This window comes from Gigantopelta aegis, chromosome 15, assembly GCF_016097555.1.
Source record: "Gigantopelta aegis isolate Gae_Host chromosome 15, Gae_host_genome, whole genome shotgun sequence".
Lineage (NCBI taxonomy): Eukaryota > Metazoa > Mollusca > Gastropoda > Neomphalida > Peltospiridae > Gigantopelta > Gigantopelta aegis.
The window spans coordinates 44161660-44184165 of record NC_054713.1 but is presented as its reverse complement, the minus strand read 5'-3'; the positions used below and the strand labels follow the sequence as shown (position 1 = coordinate 44184165).

The following is a 22506-nucleotide window of genomic DNA, read 5'->3' as shown; positions in this document are numbered from 1 at the left end:
TCCACTGCGCCACCGAGGCCGGTAACAATGCAGCATACCCCAAATTGAGATTCGTCTGTCATGTTTATTTTAAAAAGCTGATGTCTGTTTTCACAAGCTGATGTATGCACTCTGGTCTTTTATGAAACATGCTCAATCTGTCGCTTTTCTAAAGGCTTCTTTCGAACGATAACATAAGTGGAATTTTTAGAAGAAAGCACATAAAAATAACCCACACGATTCTTTATTGCCCCAAGTCCAAGACATACGAGCTTGGATGTTTTGGGAAATGTCGTCTACTCTATCCTTTCGCTCTGCTTTTCTAACAACCTCGATAGAAAGATTTCTCTTCCGGCGAGAAACATAATCCGGTTTATGCCAAGAAGTTTAAACCCGGATTTATTACAACAACAAGCTTTCCAGACTAGCATCCCAGAAAGTGCTTCAAGTCATATCTTCGGTTCTTTCCAGTTGTATTATTTCTCTAAAGTGTTTTCTCTGCCGTAAGTGTAAATTAAGTACCGGTAAAGGAACAGTTTTATCACGGTTAAGCTTCGTTAATTAAAAAATGAGTACGAATTTGTTTTCCGTCATTTGCAATGCAATTGACTGCGAACGTTAAGCGAAAACCAGTGTAAAGGATTTTTTTCTGTTTTACAATTTCTTGTCATGGTGTAGCTGTTGTGAAATTTCAGTGTCATTGTCAGTTTTATTTGCATTTCCCCTGGCATATAACATATCAGGTCACAAGCTATTTTTAGGGTCTTTTGATCGGAGGATATTTCGGGTTGGAAACGAATATTTGTGAGAAGAAAGAATAATGAATGTATGTCAAAGAGAGAGAGAGCGTGGTGGGGTGGGGAGATAAAAAAATTATCAAGCACATATAAACAAAAACTTTAAAATATGAATATGAAGATAAAGTAAGAAAGCAAACCCATTAAAGACCAAGTAAAACAATGGTGTTCTATATTCCATCAAGACAACAGATTCTGGTTTGTAAGCCGTATAGATGTAAAACTTTTTTCTTTTTTTTTTAATGTGGCGATGTTCTTGGTAATGGTCGTGTAATGAACACCACTAACCCTCATTGGTCAACTGACGTTTTTTCCGTCTTTGAACATTTAATCTTATCTTTAAAACGTAAACACTCGACTTTTTAGCCCTGGCTTCATTGCCCATTTGATTAAAGTTTAATCATGTTCTACCTTTACTGCACGACTTAGCATTACTCCAGTTTTCGTGGTAGTGGAAATAATTAATTTACTCACGTAACTACAAAAAAGTCTACACACGTTTTACAACGTTTTGTCTTAAGAAAAAAGGAACGCTTTGTTCCAATTATTTTCTTTAGTTGAAGGCGCAGTGACACTATTATTTTGTACAAACTGTAGCAGTAGCCGTAGTCAAAACTATGGGTTGTAATTACCATTATGTTCATGTTCATCATTGTCATCATCATCATCATCATCGTCATCGTCGTCGTCGTCATCATCATCATCATCATCATCATCATCACCACCACCACCACCACCACCATCACCACCACCATCAACATCATCACCATCATCGTCATAATCATAATCACCATCATCATCGTCGTCGCCGTCGTAATAATCATAAACATAATCATTACTAACACCACCATAATCACTACCATCCATCGTCATTATCATCATCATCATCATCATCATCATCACCACCACCACCACCACCACCACCATCAACATCATCATCATCATCATCATCATCACCACCACCACCATCAACATCATCATCATCACCACCACCACCACCATCAACATCATCATCACCACCACCACCACCATCAACATCATCATCATCACCATCATCACCATCATCGTCATAATCATAAACATAATCATTACTAACACCACCATAATCACTACCATCCATTGTCATTATCATCATCATCATCATTATCACCATCACCATCATCATCATCATTATCACCATCACCATCATCATCATCATCATCATCGTCGTCGCCGTCGTCATAATCATAAACATAATCATTACTAACACCACCATAATCACTACCATCCATCGTCATTATCATCATCATCATCATTATCACCATCACCATCATCATCATCATTATCATCATCATCACCCCACCACCATCATTATTATCATGATTACAACCACCATCGTTATTATCATCATCATCACCACCACCACCATCATATTAATCATCATCACCACCACCGTCATCATCATTATCATCGTCGCAGACGTCGTCGTCGTCATCGTCTATAATGGAACCGGCAACTGCTAGAGAATGTTAATGTGTGTTTGTATTGTCCTCTTTTGACATATTATAAACCATCTGGGTGTTGTCAACTAAATCTAAAATCTGACAGAAACAACAGAAATTCTAGCAGTGGCAACATCAAATACAGTAACAACAGCTACGACGTAATGTTACGAACCAGTAAGGGACGCGTAAGTTTACGTCAAGTGACCACAAAACCAGACCACGTAACTTTACGTCTTGCAAGCCTGTCAGTTCCCTCACAAGACGTGGCGAATCCATGCATGGGGCGCCTGTGATTCATAGTTTGTTTTCATGTTGTTAAACAAAAATAATTAACCCGCAGGTGTCGAGGTGACCTACTAGGTGGAATGTCTTTATTGTTGTCGGAATACCTGTCTGGTATAGATCCAGCTCATTGTGTTTACGTGGGGCAGTTCCATCGCCATCCGATATACCCAACTGGGGTCGGTTTGTTAAGGTCAGGCATTTCCTTCTTGTGCCCTACGCGTGCTGTAACCTCACCGTGGTGCAGGGGTGTAACATTGTCTTTGAGAATGGCCAATACAGCACAAATCACCTTGTTTTTTTCGAAATACAATTAAAATTTTGAGTAAAAGTCAGTATCTATCTGTGATATTTGTATTTTTGCACAGTTCTTTACACTGTGTTTTTATTGACTGTTGAATTTGTATGTTGATGTTGATCATCACTTTAGATTTGCGTTTACCATAGTTTGACACCCAATAGTCGATGTGTTTTTCGTGCTGGGGTGTCGTTAAACATTCATTCATTCATTCATTCATTCTTGTGCCACATTATAAATCTTTTCGGGGTTTTTTTGTGTTTTTTTCGTGTGTTTTTTTACCATTGGGCTATTTCTGCTTCCAGCCAGTGCACCTCGACTGGTATATCAAAGGTTGTGTATGTGCTATCCTGTCTGTGGGATGGTGCATATAAAAGATCCATTGCTACTAATGGAAAAATGTAGCAGATTTCTTCTTTTAGACTATATGTCAAAATTACCAAATGTTTGACATCCAATAGCTGATGGTGAATAAATCAATGTGCTCTAGTGGTGTCGTTAAACAAAACAAACTTTAACTTTGTTTTTGTTTAACGACATCACTAGAGCACATTGATTTATTCGTCATCGGCTATTGGATGTCAAACAGTTGGTAATTCTGACATAGTTTTTGAAAGGAAACACGCTACATTTTGTTTCCCATTAGCAACAAAGGATCTTTTATATTTTATATACAACATCCCACAGACAGGATAGCACATACCACGGTCTTTCATACGAATAAAAGTAATGCATGGAAAAACCTTAGGGTTGGTCCTTGTTTTCGACGTGGAGTTGGTTTCCCAGAAAATAATATTTTTGGCCTAAATATCTAGATGCGGGGAGATATATGTTCCTCTAGGTAAAATTTTTCGTGTAAATAATGCCTTGGCATATCAAGATAGCCAATATTTAGATTCTAGAATTACTCTCTTGTAGATTTAGGTGTTGTGGGGGAGGTGCTTATAAAATTAATTAGGTCCGACTATTAAAGGGACATTCCTGAGTTGGATCCATTGTAAGATGTTTCCGACTAATAAAATATTTCAACAATTAAACTTACATATTAAATATATTTTCTTGTTTAGAATATCAGCGTGTGTATATTCAATGTGTTTCTGGTCGTCTTAATATTTCTAAGAAGCCCAAACTGGATTTTGTCTTCAAATAATTTCGTACGTACGAAAAAACAATATTTTAGGAAATAAAAAGAAATTTAACCTAGTACAAATGTTAGAACGATCAGAAACACGTTTAATATACAGCCACTAATATTTTATGCAGAAACATATATTTGATATGTAATTACAATCGTTAAAAAGTCTTTGTTAGTCGATAACTTCTTAAAAATTGCAGCAAACTCAGGAATGTCCCTTTAATCAGGCAAATTAAAAACCACAATTATTATTACTTTAGTGAAACTCTTGTACATGTATTAGATGAAGTGACGGACTTGACGGCTGTGGTGGCAGTACTCATGACGGGTGTCACCGGTGGCAGGATATGCTCATCTTTCCCGAACACCTGGCATCATCACAGTTATGACAGTGATTCACGAGTTCATGTTATCCCAATGAGCTCTGTCTTGTGTTAGTTTTGATTTACTAGAATAGTCTGGGAGTGACAGTCCTCTTTGGGCTGCGCAGGAAGGGTATTACTGTTTAGTAAAGGGTATCCTCGGGAGTGGCTGGTGTTCTATAGACGAGGCACTAAATAGAGATTAATGGAAATCAACCACTATTTTGCGAAATACCCATTCGATTCTGTATTGTGCAGATATGCGGTATTGATGACGGATAAGGTTTTCATCGGTCAGAATTAGTACGAAAGGATGTTAGAGGGTAATACGAAATTTTATTGAAACGGTGAACAAAACATGACATTTGATACCCAGAGGGCAATTACAGGAAAAAACAAGTGCAGGCTCGTAAAAACTAGCTCAATATGGACACTGACCATGACGTTGGAATTAACTTGAAATAAACGCTCAAAACACGACAATAAAACAGAAAATCTCGGCTTGAGAAACGTTCACGGCATCGTATCCAATTACACACATGACGGTATCCGGATATGCGAGAACATGTTTTTAATGCAACGTGTCTAGCCAGGTGTAACGATCAAATGACTTTAAGTTAACGAATGAACAACCATAAAAAAACGTAATGCCTTTGCGTTTTTGATCTTTCTTGATACATCTACTGGTAATAGACATGTGTCGTAGTGCATTAAATTCTACTTTCGTTTTATGTCGTGCATGTTCGGAAATAGAACTTTCAATTTCAGTTAGTGTCATAGGTGTGCGTCCATAAAGGGTGGGAAGTGCATATACAAATTACCTTGCTGGTAATGAAAAACAAAATGTAATGGGTTTGCTGTGTAGGTTTTGCGTCAGACATCCAATTGTTTGACATTCAATAGCCGATGATACATTAATCAGTGTGTAGGTTTTGCGTCAGACATCCAATTGTTTGACATTCAATAGCCGATGATACATTAATCAGTGTGTTCCAGTTCTAATTAAACAACCTTTTAATTTTTAAACGTAAATAAAACTCCGCATTTTATTTCATGCCCGTAACAAAGTCCTCCCATATATTTTTAATGGCCAGTTTTGTTCGTTACTTGTGGTATAACTATTTCTTCCATGGGCTTATTTGCGTTATTTCAATGAGAAGGAGAGGTGCGTGTGTGGAGGGGAGGGGGGGGGGGGGGGGGGGGTGAAGTTATGGCACGAATGGATTCAATAGACCAAGCATCCCAATCGGTATAATCATATAAAAATTATTTACGTACCTGCAGATGAAAGGCGTTAATCAGTAAACACAACCTCACATAACACACGATTTAATGTAGAGCCGGAGAGAAGGAACGAAGGAAATGTTTTATTTAACGACGCACTCAACACATTTTATTTACGGTTATATGGCGTCAGACATATGGTTATGGAACACACAGATATTGAGAGAGGAAACCCGCTGTCGCCACTTCATGGACTACTCTTTTCGATTAGCAGCAAGGGATCTTTTATATGAATTAATGTAGAGCCGGGTGGAAGGAGGGAGTGTGGATGGATGGATGGATGGATGGATGGATGGATGGGTAGATTTGGATGGATGGATGGATAAATGGGTGGTGGGTGTTTGGACAGATAGAGGGAAAGATGGGTGAATGAATTAGTAATCTTTTTGGAACTTTAATAAAATTATTTTATGACTGTTCACAAAGATTCTATTTCGATTTATTTTCGTATGTAAAGCCAATTATGAAATGTTGAACTTCCAATAGCCGATGATTAATTCATCAAAGTGTTTTAGCAATGTCGTTTAATTTTTTTTTTTTTTTAAACACCAACCTCTTCATGAGATTCAGTATTGGTATTCGAACCCAGTACCTTCCAGACTTAAAGCCGAGGGCCTAATTACTGCGCGGTCCAGTCAGAAGGAATACATGTTTTTGTCGTGGATATGTATCAAAGTGTGTTTGCAGTTTAGGTGGTAGCATTGACGGCCAGCAGCTCACAAAGGCGATTGGTAAACAGAGAGAAGGTTACAAGAAGTTGTCAAGTGTGTACATACCATTATAGCGAGACTGTCGGAATAACTCGACTTGTTGACAAATGAATATATTCATCGAATTTATAATGAACAATAGCGGTATAAGTATTCCGAAATTATCCTCTTTCATGGTACCGCAGTTAACGGGGTAAAAAATATATCAAATCATGTTAGAAGCGTGACATTTGGTGTGTAAATGTAGATATGATCGTTACCACCACGGGAATCATAATAGTTGTCATTTCCAAGATGGCCGCCAAACGTATTACAAGTCACTTTTTTACAGGCATTCATTATATCGTTATATATGACAAAAGTGTGCCATCAAGTTTTGATGAAAAACTAAATTGATATATGCATAATTAAACCCAGTGTAAAGCGAGAATATAAATTACTTTAATCTCATACGGTAATTAGATATTTAAGGCGATCTTGTGATATCATCGCTTTGTAGAACAAGGCCCTAGCCAAATCATTATTCATATAATACGTCTCATATTGAGTATTACAATAATACAGCAATATAAGTACACAAGCCACTCCTATGGAGTTATGAGAGACTTTAAAACTATTATCTAAAAGGTTATTAAAACGTACTACAGTAGCTACTGCCTTGTTAAACAGATCTACTCTAATGTCACCACAAAGAGGACAGTGCATAAGAACATGTCTTGTTTAATTACACCGAGCCCGAAAGCTTTGCAAACGCATTTATGTCAGAACCTGTTATTGTTTATTCAGTGTATGTCAGCGGCGTCCCGTCCATAACGTTTGGTCAGATTCACGGACAAAGAAAGTGGAGCGGAGTGGACAGTAAGATCTATTTTTAATCGCACAGCTTGCGCATTCGTGCACGATCTTTCCGTATAGTAGCCTAGAGAGTAACTAAGATCGCACACAAACTCGGATCCACCCATTTACTATTGAGTGTGATGATGTCATTGATATAAAAGCCATAACTTTAACATTCTATAATCTGGTACATACAACTTTTCAATTCAACCCAACTCCATCAACAAATACACCTCCTTTTAGTCCCTGAATGATAATCCCGCGTTGTACCCACTACCACACTTTTCTAATTCGTGTTCTTTCTCCGGCTTCCTTGTCAGTCCTTGGTGACATCCCGCGAAACCCGTGTCAGCCATTGTCTACGTCACGTCTCGAGGAAAGGTGAGACAACTCTGACCTGGCGTTCCGGCCGTCGCTTTGATTGCGACGTGTAGGTGACACGTTGACCTTGACTAGCGCCATGGCAACGCCAGTTGTTTGGGAGCGTCTATACCCTTTGAACTTGGGAAGAAATATGTTACTATGACATCGTGGGACATCTTGGATGTAAATAGAATCCTCGGGGATCACAAAGAAGATGCGATATTGGTTTGTGATTGTTGGGGATGGGCTTTCGGGTAACGGTATGTCGTCTGTGTGACATAGATATACAGACACACACACACACACACACACACACACACACAGAGAGAGAGAGAGAGAGAGAGAGAGAGAGAGAGAGAGAGAGAGAGAGAGAGAGAGAGAGAGAGAGAGAGAGAGAGAGAGAGAGAGAGAGAGAGACAGACAGACAAAGAGAGACAGAGATGACGAGAGAAGGATCTAATACAATACTATGTGATATGTTCTACGCTCATTGTTCATTGTAGCGATAAGCTATGCAAGCAACGAGCTTTAAATAAATCCATCAAATACTAAACCCACGAAATCGGATCATACTATTTTTATAGTAACCGAGGACAAACTATAGCTGGCGTGTCCTCTAGCCCTGTGCTGTGTGTATCCTGTGTCAGATATAGACATGGCTGGACTAGAGGACACTCGGGGAAGGACAACACATAGACAGCCGGTTTAGGGTGACGGTCTCAGATTACATTCACCTTGCATCATTTGTACTACTCACTGACTCGTAAATTTAATACCAGTGTTCAACTCGATAATGACAACTTTAGGAAACTGTAGTTTAGTTAATGTCTGTAGCCCGTTCCACAAAGCGATCTTTGCTCTAAGATTACCTTATGTGCGTTGGGTTGTTATACACTTAAGGTGGTCATAGACCTAAGATCTATTCTTGCAACGGGGCCCCTGTAAACCTTTGGTGGTCGTAAATTTCAAATCTGACAAATCTCCAGACTCAGTTCGCTCTGTCGTCCTCCCGCATATACCAAGAGAAAGAAATGAGGGAACACTTGGTATTTTAGACCAAATTTCAGTCACTATTAGCGTCGTTAGGTCTGTATAGTGTACAGAGATGTAATATGGGACTGAATGTCAGTATTGTGATATTAAATGTCAGTAATATGCAACTGAATGTCAGTAATGTGCCATTGAATGTCAGTAATATGGGATTGAATGTCAATAACGTGCAATTCAATGTCAGTAATATGGGATCCAATGTCAGTAATGTGCGATTCAATGTCAGTAATATGGGATTGAATGTCAGTAATATGAAATTGAATGTCAGTAACGTGCGATTCAAAGTCAGTAATATGGGATCCAATGTCAGTAATGTGCGATTCAATGTCAGTAATAAGGGATTTGAATGTCAGTAATGAGCGATTCAGTGTCAGTAATATGGGATTGAATGTCAGTAATGTGCGATTGAATGTCAGTAATGTGCGATTCAATGTCAGTAATATGGGATTCAATGTCAGTAATGTGGGATTCAATGTCAGTTACACGGTTAACGTCCAGACACTATGAATGAGGATTTTGACTGATTTCACCATTTCTGTGTTAGTGTTACCCACTGGTTAAATCCCGTATTTCTTTCAATCAGTATATAAGCATAGGTCCGTAGGGACGATATCTGGGGTGCGGGATACAATATCTAGTGGACGGTGGGAGATAAGTCATATTTTTTTGGTTCTTTCCTTATATAGAGTTGGACAAAATACAACAAAAATAAACACCATATATTTTCGTTTTTAAGTGAAAGTACAGACCACCAATCCTCCCCACTGTGATGTTTACACGTGTAAACCGTACCGTGTCGTTTAGACCATCTAAACGTTTACAAATTCACGTGTCACGTCGTGGGTTTTTTTTGTGTTTTTATTGTTGGTGTTGGTTTGTTTGGGGGGTTTTGCGGGGGGGGGGGGGGGGGGGGGAAGGGTCTAAAACTTGTTTTTGTTGTCTTTGTTTTTTGTTTTTTTTGTTTTTTTGTGTGGCTTTTTTGTGAGGGTTGTGTTTTATTCGGGGTTTTTTAATGTTTTAATATAGCATTGCCGATTTGGGGTTTTTTTAACACAATTATTTTGATATGGTTGTTATGATTCACGAATACGGTGACAACCAATGTTATAAATAATTGTACTTTAGTTTGTTATATTTCATCCTTTCACTGTTTGTATTGGCAGCCAGTGCACCACGACTGGTATATCAAAGGCCGTGGCTATGTACTACCCTGTCTGTGGGATGGTGCATATAAAAGATTCCTTGCTGCTAATCGAAAAGAGTAACCCATGAAGTGGCGACAGCGGGTTTCCTCTCTCAATATATGTGTGGTCCTTAACCATATGTCTGACGCCATATAACCGTAAAATAAAATGTGTTGAGTGCGTCGTTAAATAAAACATTTCTTTCTTTTTTTCTGTTTGTATTGGCAGATAATGATGGCAGATTAAAGCAAGATCATAAACTGGCAATTGTCACATGACGTAGTCACTGCGTATCTATAGAGACATCATAAAACAGTCCATTCACTTTGCTTGGTCGTACAATATAAGCGGAGTTAAACAGAAATAAAATACTATTTTTCTTCCATTTTAGACGCATTATAGGATAGAGATAATAACCAGCTGGTGACGTTGAATATCTCTTTATCTGGTCAAGTGCGAATTCTCCATTCTTGTCTCCAGAGGAAAAAGTTGATATCCTATGCCATTAACTATTCTCCAACTATATACATTGTACATGTAAATCATATCGCCAAACATAACTTTTAGATGGCCCCGGTGTATTGTTAGCCAGGAAATAACCCAATGTTTTATCACATTTATATATTACTACATTCATTATGTATTACGGTCGGTGATTCGATTGCTTTGTGGATCGATCCCCGTCAGTGGGACCATTGGGCTATTTCTCGTTCCAACAAGTGCACCACGACTGGTATACTAAAGGTCGTGGTATGTGCTATCCTGTCAAAATTACCAAATGTTTGACATCTAATAGCCGATGATTAATAAATCAATGTCCTCTAGTGGTGTCGTTAAACAAAAGAAACTTTAACCCAAGACTATGCATCAAAATGATCAATGTATGTTTGACACGCAATAACGTACGATTAATAAATCAATGTGCTCTGGTGGTGCCATTAAAGAAATTAAATTTTAAATTTTAACCACATGTATATGTTATATGCACCAAATAGCCGGAAGTAAAAATGCGCTGAGAAGTTTAATAAATAATAATTTAAAATTAATTAGATTTTCCCATGTCACGAAACCACCCTTGGAGGATATATTGGAAAATAGTTTGTTGTTTCTAAATCAGTCGTGTAATTTAAGGAGAAATATTGACCCCAACTAGACAGAAATATTAAATCCTTCACTGAAACATCATACATTGTTGGTCATCCAGGAATTGTCAGTGAAATAGGAAATTAATACCAGACACGCACGCACACATGCACGGTCAAACGAAGTACAAAAGAAGAGAAAGAAAGAAAGAAAGAAATGTTTTATTTAACGACGCACTCAACACATTTTATTTACGGTTATATGGCGTCAGACATATGGTTAAGGACCACACAGATTTTGAGAGGAAACCCGCTGTCGCCACTACATGGGCTACTCTTCCGATTAGCAGCAAGGGATCTTTTATTTGCGCTTCCCACAGGCAGGATAGCACAAACCATGGCCTTTGTTGAACCAGTTATGGATCACTGGTCGGTGCAAGTGGTTTACACCTACCCATTGAGCCTTGCGGAGCACTCACTCAGGGTTTGGAGTCAGTATTTGGATTAAAAATCCCATGCCTCGACTGGGATCCGAACCCAGTACCTACCAGCCTGTAGACCGATGGCCTGCCACGACGCCACCGAGGCCGGTACAAAAGAAGAGAGATTCTCTCTCCAGTGCACATTTTATTTTTCATAATATTAACTATCACCACTTGTTCACTATTTTCAAGGGAGCGGAACGTAGCCCAGTGGTAAAAGCGCTCGCTTGATGCGCGGTTAGTCTGGTATCGATTTCATTCGGTGGGCCCATTGGGCTATTTCTCATTCCAGCCAGTGCACCACGACTGGCATATCAAAGGTCGTGTTATGTGCTATCCTGTCAGTGGGATGGTGCATATAAAAGATCCCTTGCTACTAATGAGAAAATGTAGCGGGTTTCCTCTCTAACACTATATGTCAAAATTACCAAATGTTTGACATCCAGTAGCCGATGATTACCGGTAATAAATTAATGTGCTTTAGTGGTGTCAATAAACAAAACAAAACAAAACAAAACAAAACAGCCGAAATAGCCGATGATCAATGTGCTCTAGTGGTTAGGGCCTCCAAGAGTCCAAAATATGGGACTCGAGTACTCGAGGGTCAAACTCGACCCGGACACGAGGACCCGATACTTACTCTAGATGATGATGAGATTAAAGAATAAAGTTAAATAAAATTATGCATTTTAATTCCATGGCTGAACATGGATGCCAAATCATGTCATTGTATTGCATTTAGAAACCAGTTGATATATTTAGTGTTATGATGGATGGACGGCCAGTTTAAAAAAAGAAACTAGCGCATGATCTTATAATTATTGTGTCACTTATATCGTTGATTATCTAATCCTGAAATTATTGTCCTACATTGTCCAGTGTATTATAGTTGATTCGACCTTGTGCGGGTACTCGAGTCCTGTGAACGGACTCGAGTCTTGCTAGACTCGACCCATGCCCGAGTACTCGAGTACTCGTGGAGACCCTACTAGTGGTGTCGGTAAACAGAACAAACTAGTTTCATGTCATAACAAGTTATACCCGCACAACCCCGATGACATCACACAAAATTATTGTTCACCTGGATCGTATATATCCGTTGCCATAGCAACGATAACAAGAGGGCTTCGCTTTGCCTTGCTCTCTTTTGTGCACGACCCCTATTCAAAAAGCGCTTTATTTTTCCTTCCGGCCCGGTATTTGATAACAACGTGTGTGCATTTCGCCCCTACAATCCCGTCATTCTGGCTTCTTTGTGGCCATTCATCCTATTTGAAAAGTCCGTGTTGATTCGCAAGATTATACCTCGGTCTAGCTCCTCAGTAAGTCGTGTGGACACAACGTGCCCTGGAGGGAAACAGTCCTCGTTTTTAAATATATATGTTTTACTTCCATCAAACACCGTCAAGTTCCGCAAACAAATTAGTGTGTGAGCTGGAAGCTATAATTTTTTAATTTTTTGTTTGCTGTGTATTTCGTTAAATAATTCTGTTTGTATATGATTCAGACTACTTCAGTGGATGATGGTTGTTTGACCTTCCAGTCCCATACACAATCCAAAGGTTTGTTGTTGATTATTTTTTTTCGTCTTTCCTGGCCGTGGTGACTATCCAAGGATTGTTTTAAAATTTCGTCTATTCTGGCCGTGGTGACTATCCAGGGATTGTTTTTAAATTTCGTCTATTCTGGCCGTTGTGACTATTCAGGGCTTTTGTTGTTCATTGTTCGTCTTTACTGGGAGTTGTGTTTTCATGGATTTGTGTGCTGGATTTGAGGTGGACATTGTGTGTGGATATTTTTACTGACGTCGTAATTTAAAAGAAGAAAGGGGGAAATATGAATACCACTACTTCCGAACCATCAAAAAAGGTATTTTATAGATAATTTTGCATCTAAATGTTCGCTTCTGTATAAGTAGATACTCGTGTTCATAGAATTACCTTTGTTTGACATCCAGTAGCCGATGTGTATTTCTATGCTGGCTCTAGTGGTGTCTTTTAAACAAAATATAACTATAATAATTACGAATGATTTGTGATGTAACTGTAGCTTAAACCAATATGATATAGTGGTGTTGTTTAACAAACAAAAAAACCTTCAACTGTAATCAGTTGTACGAATATTCTTCGAAATAACCGTAGCTTAAATGAATGTTGTCTGGTGGTGTCGTTAAAGGGACACTCCTGAGTTTGCTGCATTGTAAGATGTTTTCGACTAATAAAATATTTCTACGATTAAACTTACATCTTAAATATATACTCTTGTTTAGAATATCAGTGTCTGTATATTCAATGTGTTTTTGGTCCTCTTAATATTTGTAAGTAGCCCAAACTGGATTTTGTCTTCAAATAATTTCGTACGTACGAATTTTTTTATTTTAGGAAATAAAATGAAATTTAACCTAGTAAACACGTTTAATTTAGAGCCACTAATATTTTATGCAGAAAATATATTTGATATGTAATTACAATCGTTAAAAAATCTCTGTTAGTCGATAGCATCTTAAAAATTTACATCAAACTCAGGAATGTCCCTTTAAAAAAAAAAACTTTAGTTATTATAAGAAGGGATGGTGTCCTGTGATGTAACTATAGCTTAACTCAATATGATCTAGTCGTTGGAACAGTCTTTAACTATACCTGGTGTATACTGGTGTGTGTGTGTGTGTGTGTGTGTGTGTGTGTGTGTGTGTGTGTGTGTGTGTGTGTGTGTGGTGTGTGTGTGTGTGTGTGTGTGTGTGTGTGTGTGTGTATATATATATATATATATTATATATATATATATATATATATATATATATATAAGTAGTGCGTATATCCTTTGAACTAACCGTAGTTGAAATATGAGGTAAGAGTTAGTCAAGTGAATCAACATGTCAAGCACATGGCGCTAAACTGGGCTCTGTGGATTTTTTTTATATTTAAACAAATACTGGTCATAAAATGAACTGGATGATAACGAAAACGAAGTGTAAAAGCTGCTTGTGACCCCCGTCCCCCGAGTTAATATTACCTACAGACGTGCCCTTTTGTTACACGTCCTCTAGCGTGCGTGCTTCAATGTCAGGGCAGAGCCGGTGACAACAGAACATTATACAACAGACGGTAACTAAATTCCCCGAGAAACCGAGCAGCAACACTGGATGATATGTCAGGGGTTTCACTGTAATGTTTGGATTAGTCATCAACGTGTAAACTGTCGTCGAGGAAATAGAAACTGTACCAATTAAAGTTGTAATATCACCTGCCCATATTTAAAAAAAGGTGTGTTTGTTTTGTTTAACGACATCACTTGAGCACATTGATTTATTAATCATTGGTTGCGAGTGCGAGTGCGAATAATTTTTACATGCTCATATACCACTAGAGTTTCGAGCATGGCCGCCCGGGGCCTGTCTCTGGATAGCCAGGGGCTTGTCCCGGGACAGAAAAAAATAAGCGGACAATTTTGAAATTTACATCCAAAAATTAAATAGTGGGCCTTTAAAATGTTTATGCGCATCTCTAATATAATTAATAAAGAAAATTCTACTCATTAAATTTGGTCGCGAGATTAGATAGGGTGGTCAAAAAGAAATTTGATAAGATCGGTGGCCTGACGCGGGATGGAGGTGTGTGTGTGTGGGGGAGAGGGGGGGGGGGGGGGTGTTAGAGTTGAAAATGGGCAGAATTTTGAAAATAGCAATTAGTAAAAACGTTAATACAATTTAAAAAAAAAAAAAAAAAAAGGTTACAAGCTAAAAATAAAAAGAATTGACTGCTCGGTGGAATATTTATATAATTTGGAGCATTTTAGAAGGACAGTCCAAAAATAAATAAGAGAAAGAAGAAAGGATCGGACTATTTAATAATACTTTTTTTTAAAAGAAGTAATTTCGACATAAAATTTTGAACGAAGGTCTAAAAGTTTAAAGTCCGATCTATATGTCCACGTGAGTGGCCTCGTTAAGGCCGCTAGGGTGCACAGCTTGTAGGGACGAGATGGGTTGCATCCCGTCAAAAAAAAACCTAGATTGAAGTCTATAGACGTTGAAGGTGTAGTGCTGTGCTGAAATACAGATCTTGAGAAGCCGGATCCGTCTGAACAAGAGAGAGTATCAGACTAGGGTATAGTCCAGTCGTCATGAGTTGGTATAGTGGTGCGGACGGGCGCGACTCCGGAGGATACGAGATGGTATCACTATAAAGCAAGGTAAAGTCTAGAAAAAGAGTAGTAGGGGCTGACCCCGCTTCCTATTTCTTCTTAGAGTGGGGCGGTCAATCTTCCAGTGCTGCTAGGACAGGCTCGGACATGTAGAGACTAAACGCGAACAACCGTGGCGTTCTGCGGAATGGCCGTCATACGAGTCAGGAAACATACAAGTCAACATAGTCAGACGAAGAAATGACGTGGAAGCAAGGAATCTCGCTAAAAAAGAATCCAACCTGGTGGTGCAGACTGTCGAAACGAAAAGCGTTCCAGCGTTCAATCAGTTCTTCTACCGGCCTCGGTGGCGTCGTGGCAGGCCATCGGTCTACAGGCTGGTAGGTACTGGGTTCGGATCCCAGTCGAGGCATGGAATTTTTAATCCAGATACCGACTCCAAACCCTGAGTGAGTGCTCCGCAAGGCTCAATAGGGTAGGTGTAAACCACTTGCACCGACCAGTGATCCATAACTGGTTCAACAAAGGCCATGGTTTGTGCTATCCTGCCTGTGGGAAGCGCAAATAAAAGATCCCTTGCTGCCTGTCGTAAAAGAGTAGCCTATGTGGCGACAGCGGGTTTCCTCTAAAAAAATCTGTGTGGTCCTTAACCATATGTCTGACGCCATATAACCGTAAATAAGAATGTGTTGAGTGCGTCGTTAAATAAAACACTTCTTTCTTCTTTCTTTTCAATCAGTTCTAATGGCCGCATACATCCCAGTAGAAAACTTCACTTCGCTGACAAAAACAACAAAAGTGAAGGATCCCCAAGTCGAGCCGCTAAAGCACGTGCAGTGTGCACAAACACGTCTTACCGCGACGAGCTCAGACTGGGAATCGGTTGCTGAATGTCTAACATTTGGTAATTTAAAAAAATATATATATTTTAGAGGAAGTCGAATATGTTTTTCCATTTGTAGAAAAGGATTTTTTTTTATATGGACAGCACATACCATGGCCTTTGATATACCAGTCGTGGAGCACTGGTTGGGACGGGAAATTAGAGAATAGGTCCAGAGATGGTTTGATCCTACATCGGAAGCAACTCTCCATCCCCTCCAATATTAAATTAAGCACTATTTATCCATGCATTTACAAGTAATATTTCATATACATTGTACACTCATACACCGAACAAGGCTTGACATTAATTTCAATTGACTACATAAGTGAATACAATGGTGCGTTCAGGAGAGCTAGCGCTCGTCAACAATTTCCTTAGTTTCTATCCTCTTCTGTCCTATCTTATCCAGTCCTATCACATCCATTGAACGTTACCCGTAAGACCTCTAGCTAGCGACAGTCGAGGCAATATAACCTGGGCTTTTCTTTCTTTCTTTCATTCTTTCTTTTTTCTTTCTTTCTCCTTTCTTTTCTTTTTTTGTGTGTGTGACTGAATGCTCCTAAACGACACTTGTTTCCGTGACATTCTAAGTTTGACGAGCCAATGGATACTGGCGGTGTATGCATTGGTGATTTTTTTCTTTTTCTTTTTCTGTTTTTTTTTTTTTTTTTTTTTTTTTGTTATGTTTAATTTGTCGATTACGTCCGATTATCGCCGAGTTATGTCGGAGTTTGCCGGACGTGTGGACACACGTCGCTATCTCGTTATTAGAGTTTGTATAGAAATCCGGACTTGGTGACACAAGAATTATCGTCGTCAGACAGCGTAGTGTCGCAGAAATACCTCACACACACGTCACAACCTGATCCTCATTGGTTAGTCATTTGTCAAAAAAGGATTCGTGTTTTTAAACGTGTCACCGATATCGGGTACATGTTTAATATATAAGCCAGTCCTTTGCCGCTAACTGAAAATGTGTCAGGTTTTCTGTACGACTATGTTAGCCGATGATTAATAATCAATGTGCTCTGCTGGTGGTGTTAAACAAAAGTTTAAACAAACTTTAACTTTATATTAACGTGTAATAAAGCATAGTTATCTGTCTTTGTACATAACTGTCACCCACTCCCACCATTCGTTACTCTACCTATAGATTCTCATCCTCTGCGAGAATCTCTGCTCTCTGAGTATATTTGGAGAGGGAGAGCTAGAGCCTCTCTCTACTCTAGAGCTGCTCGCTCTATCTCGATCTCTCTCTCTCTATCTCTCCTGTAGATATTTCGCTAGGGAGATCTCTAGTGGATTATGTCGTCTCTCCCCATGTCACACTAGGGCTCCGAGCTATCTCTCTATCTCTCATCGCTATCTCTCTCTCTCTCTCTCTCTCTCTCTCTCTCTCTCTCTCTCTCTCTCTCTATCAGAACAAGTGTGTCACCATTTAATACAATCTAGAAAGCGTTCGCCTACAGAGCTTCGATATAAATAACGAAACATTATTTACATACAACCCAGCATTTGGCTATAACTGGATGACGCATCACGTGGTGGGGGGATGGTGAGTTATGGGGGGTGGGGGGTGGGGGGATTATTCTGAATAATCTATGCTGAACTATTAAAAAAATACACACGCCATAGATTCTTTAATTAAGCTACCGTCAAGGTAACGTTTATTAAATCATTCTTAATATTAGAAAAATCACAGGCGCTATTGACAAGCGCAATCTTTGAGCGTATGCTAATCAATTTCATCTTTGCTTTCAAAGAAATTGACAGACTTAGGACAAATATATATATTTTGTTGCCGCTACAGTCTGACGACACTGGGATGTTATTATTCTGAGAGAAAAAAAACAACTCTATGACGAGAATCATTAGTCCCGACCCATTCGTACCCGATGTCGACACACATTAAAGTTTAAGGCATCGTAAATTGTGTCTGTCGGGAATTAGAAAATACGCAGTTGTACTTGGTTTTTTGTAATGGGTTTCGGACAGTACCCGCCACCTGCGGGACGGGGGTGTCTATTAGAAGGGGGTGTGGGTTTAGTAATCGAAGGTGACATGTACATCAGAGTAAATCATGCAGTTCATTAGCACTTTTACATAAGTCCTTTTTCAGGGGAGGGATTGGGCGTTTTTTCTTCCTCTTTCTGATTTCTCAAGTTTTTCCTTGGTAAATACTCGTTGATTTTTAAATCTATGTCTTGTTTTGTTGTTGATTTGTTTTACAGTTTTAATTGATGTGCTCGTTAGTGCAACGTGTCCGCGTGCGTGCACGACGTGGTATTGTATGCTGTTGAGTACGTGTGTGTTGTGTGTGTGCTTGTCTGTGATCTGGTGTGTCCCGCGTCTCTCTCTCTCTACTCTCTATCTTCTCTCTCTCTTCTCCTCTCATTTCTACTCTCTCTCTCTCTCTCGTCTGTGGTGTGTGTGCCTGCGCCGCGTGTTTAGGTGTGTGTGTGTTGTATGTGTGTGTATATGTAAGTGCAGTTAGATCTCTTGCGGCTAATAGTTGCCGTCTACAAGACGTTTCCACACGCTAGCCAAATAAAGCCGCCAAACACTACGCGACTTTGCATGTTACGTGACCGAGGACACGGGGCGAACTTTGAACTCAGCAAATAACTACCTGTTAGATTTCGAGTTTCTGCTCGAGTGACCGCTCCAGAGTTCTGTGAAAAGCAACATTCTACAGGATAAAAGACTTCTTTCTTATCATTTATTGACCACCGCGGGAGACCATTGTAGTTTGGCCGGCAGTTTACAGTTTGCCGACAAATCGTCTTGCATAACGTTCTATTACTTTCTTTCTGTTGGTCGCGTCTTTTTGCCGTACCAAGACAGAGTTGTATAAGATTCTGTTCGGTGTTTATAGTTGTAGAAGTTTAGAATATATTATATATGTAGCACTGTGTTACGTTTACAGTTATAAAACTGTAGAATATGTTCGGTTTGTAAGACTATTTGGTGTTTACGATTATTGAACTATCGAATACTATTGTGTTAGTGACACTGTTTAGTGTTAACTTTAGAATATATTCTTTTGTAACACTATTTGGTGTTTGCAGTTACTGAACTTTAAAATATGTTCTCTTTTTAACACTATTTGCAGGACGACCTACCTAATGGGGGAGGGCAAAACAAATCGGAATTATGTGATATTTTCATTTTTATGTGCGCGAACACCCTTTAGAGGTTACATGATTGTCAGAAACATTTTCATTGGTCGGCTGTTGACAAATACAGCCAATAGACACACGCCTTAACAATGGCACAAAACTCTGTAGACAATACCGAGTTCAAGTTAAAATGAGAGATAAAAGCATTTTGTTTGTAACACTATTTGGTGTTTATTGTGTAACTGTAGAATATATTCTGTCTGTAAGACTGTTTGGAGTTTACATTTATTGTACTGTAAGAATATATGTTGACTGTTTGGTGTTTACATTTATTGTGTAACTGTAGAATATATTCTGTCTGTAAGACTGTTTGGAGTTTACATTTATTGTGTAACTGTAGAATATATTCTGTCTGTAAGACTGTTTTGTGTTTACATTTATTGTACAAGTTTAGAATACATTCTGTTTGTAAATCTATTTGGTGTTTACAGTTAGAGAAATTTAGAATACTTCTGTAACACTATTTGGTACTTACAGTCATTACATAACTTTAGAATAAACATATACATTCAGTTTGTAACACTATAGACGGAGTGAAGTCAAATGCAGATTTAATTTGTAGTAATATGAGACATTCATTATTGCTAATAAATTAATATTTGTATTTTTGGCACAGTTCTTTACACTGTGTTTTTATTTAAATATTAAATTTTTATATTGATGTGGTTCATCATTTAATGTTTTGCATTTACCATTATTTGACACCCAAATAGCCGATGTGTATTTTCCGTGCTGGGGTATCGTAAAACTTTAATTCATTTATTCATTCATCCATCCATTCATGCTAATAAATTAATGCATTTTTATTTAGAATAGTTAATATCAGTGCAGTGTACGCCTGAAAAAAAATATACTGCAACTTTCAACAAAAATGAGGTTTGCTAATAAAATCATTAATTAATTAAATCTCCTAAAGGCCACGTGACGCCCCATTTTTTTGCTGACAGATTAAATGTGAGGTGCCACACTTCTTAAGGTTGACCCTCTTCTCGGTGAGTTAATGCGTTCCTTATATCACTTTTATTAGAAACTGTCAACATTTTCGGCAGTGGAAAATGGCTTGGTCCAAATGAACTTTAACATTTATTAAAAAAAGAAGAATTAATACCCGTCTTCGTTTATCAGAACAAACCACAGCCGTTAGCTTTTTCTTTCTTTCTTTCTTTCTGTTTTTATTTTTCATTCGCGTGCGTCGCTATTTCTGTCAGTGGCAATTTCTCCATTATCGTGTTTTATCGCACGACACGACAGTGCCAATATAGATTGTGAATATCAAACGTGTATCACAACAGAGGTCCGAGTCCCATGGGCGCCATGTTTTTGGTGTCCGCTAAACGCCGGCTCATGCATGATTCAAACCGAGGCTGCCATGAGGGGCAATTAGTGTCACTTTAATAGACAAGAAATGCATTACACATAAATAGGTGGTCCCAGCGGTATCGACGAGACACGTGCTCTATCTAAGGTGCATTGTGGGAAAGATGGTATTGCCGATGGCCAGCGGTTCGTGCGTGTATCTGGTTTGTTTGAAAACCTGTCGAATAAAAAACAAGTTTGTTTTGTTTGACGACACTACTAGAGCACATTACTACACTAATCATCGGCTATTGGATGTCAAACATTTGGTCATTTGTAATTTGTAATTGAAAAATATAGCGGGTTTCCTTTCTAAGACTATATGTCAAAATTACCAAATATTTTATATCCAATAGCCGATCCCGAATAAATCAATGTGCTCTAGTGATATTGTTAAACAAAACAAACTTTTAATTTTAACTTCGTTTTTAAATCACTATTCTTTTTTTTACAGTCGTAAAAAAATATGTAAATTTCGATCCCTGCACCGGGGCTGGTAAAACATTACTTTCCTTCCCGAAACTTCACTGCCCACTAGATCTGTCAGTTGCAAAACGACTCGCTAGTTATGATTCACGATACAAACTCGTTTAAATTCGGCGTGTTCCGTAAAACAAGACGTCGGAAATCATGGCGACGATTTTATACCAGCAATCTCGAAATCCCAGCCAGCGCTCCGGCCCGGCGTTAATAACGTGCTACTCACAGACAGTTATGGCCCGGTTCGATTTTCACTTGTCCCTTTTGAAAGGTCGTTATCGCCTACTTGTCCGTTTGATCTTGAAATAGACGACACTTTTAAACTGGAGAAATAAATTCACGCACACCACCTCTTCAAACATCGGTCGTGGTCGAGAGATCAATTGTAAATTAACTACAGCCAGCGACAGAAAGTAATGGTAGTTTAGTCCTAGATTATGGGAATAGCCGAGCCATTTTGGAAGGATAGGAAGGGGTGCGATTGTGGGGGAGGGGGGGGGGGGGGGGGGGGGGGTACTGGTTCTTGTATGGACATAGTGAATGTTTAGCCCGAGTACTTTGCCGTTCGAGATTATGAATCGCTCACTTAGCTGACCAAAAATGGCATTTAAATTTTAAACTTTAAAAAAGTGAAACATGCAAACAAATATAAATACATCGAAAAACAATTCTGCCATACAAAACAATTAAAGTTAAATTCTATTTAAGGGGTGGGGGTTTGTGGGGTTTGGGGGTTCGAGATATGCTATTCCGGAAAATATATTGCAGAAAAAACCTTTGAGTGAGGTTAGGGATGGGTTTTTCGACTCTCGACCTCTCCCCATACCCCCCCCCCCCCACCACCACCACCACCACCACCATTCCCCTGCATACGCTACTTTATAGAAGTAAGTGCGAACGAACCACACAGCATAATGCAAAACAAATAAAATAATAATAATAATAATAATAAAAAAAAGCAATCACACTCCAATTATCAGTTTCAATAATATTGCCGATATGACATGAATATTCTGTTAGTGCGGGTTTCAACATCGATATATCTGAGTGTTGTTGTTGGAACAGTTAAACACTTATTATTTCCTTTCCGTGCGTATTCCATTTGATCTGCAGACTTCCAGGAACCCGTTCTT

General features: G+C 38.8%; 1 protein-coding gene across 1 annotated transcript in view; it reads left to right on the top strand.

The window, feature by feature from the left end:
• The window catches only part of LOC121390356, a 161492-nt gene that overhangs the window by 21353 nt on the left and 117633 nt on the right, over positions 1 to 22506 (top strand). The gene's annotated exons all lie outside the window — the stretch shown is intronic.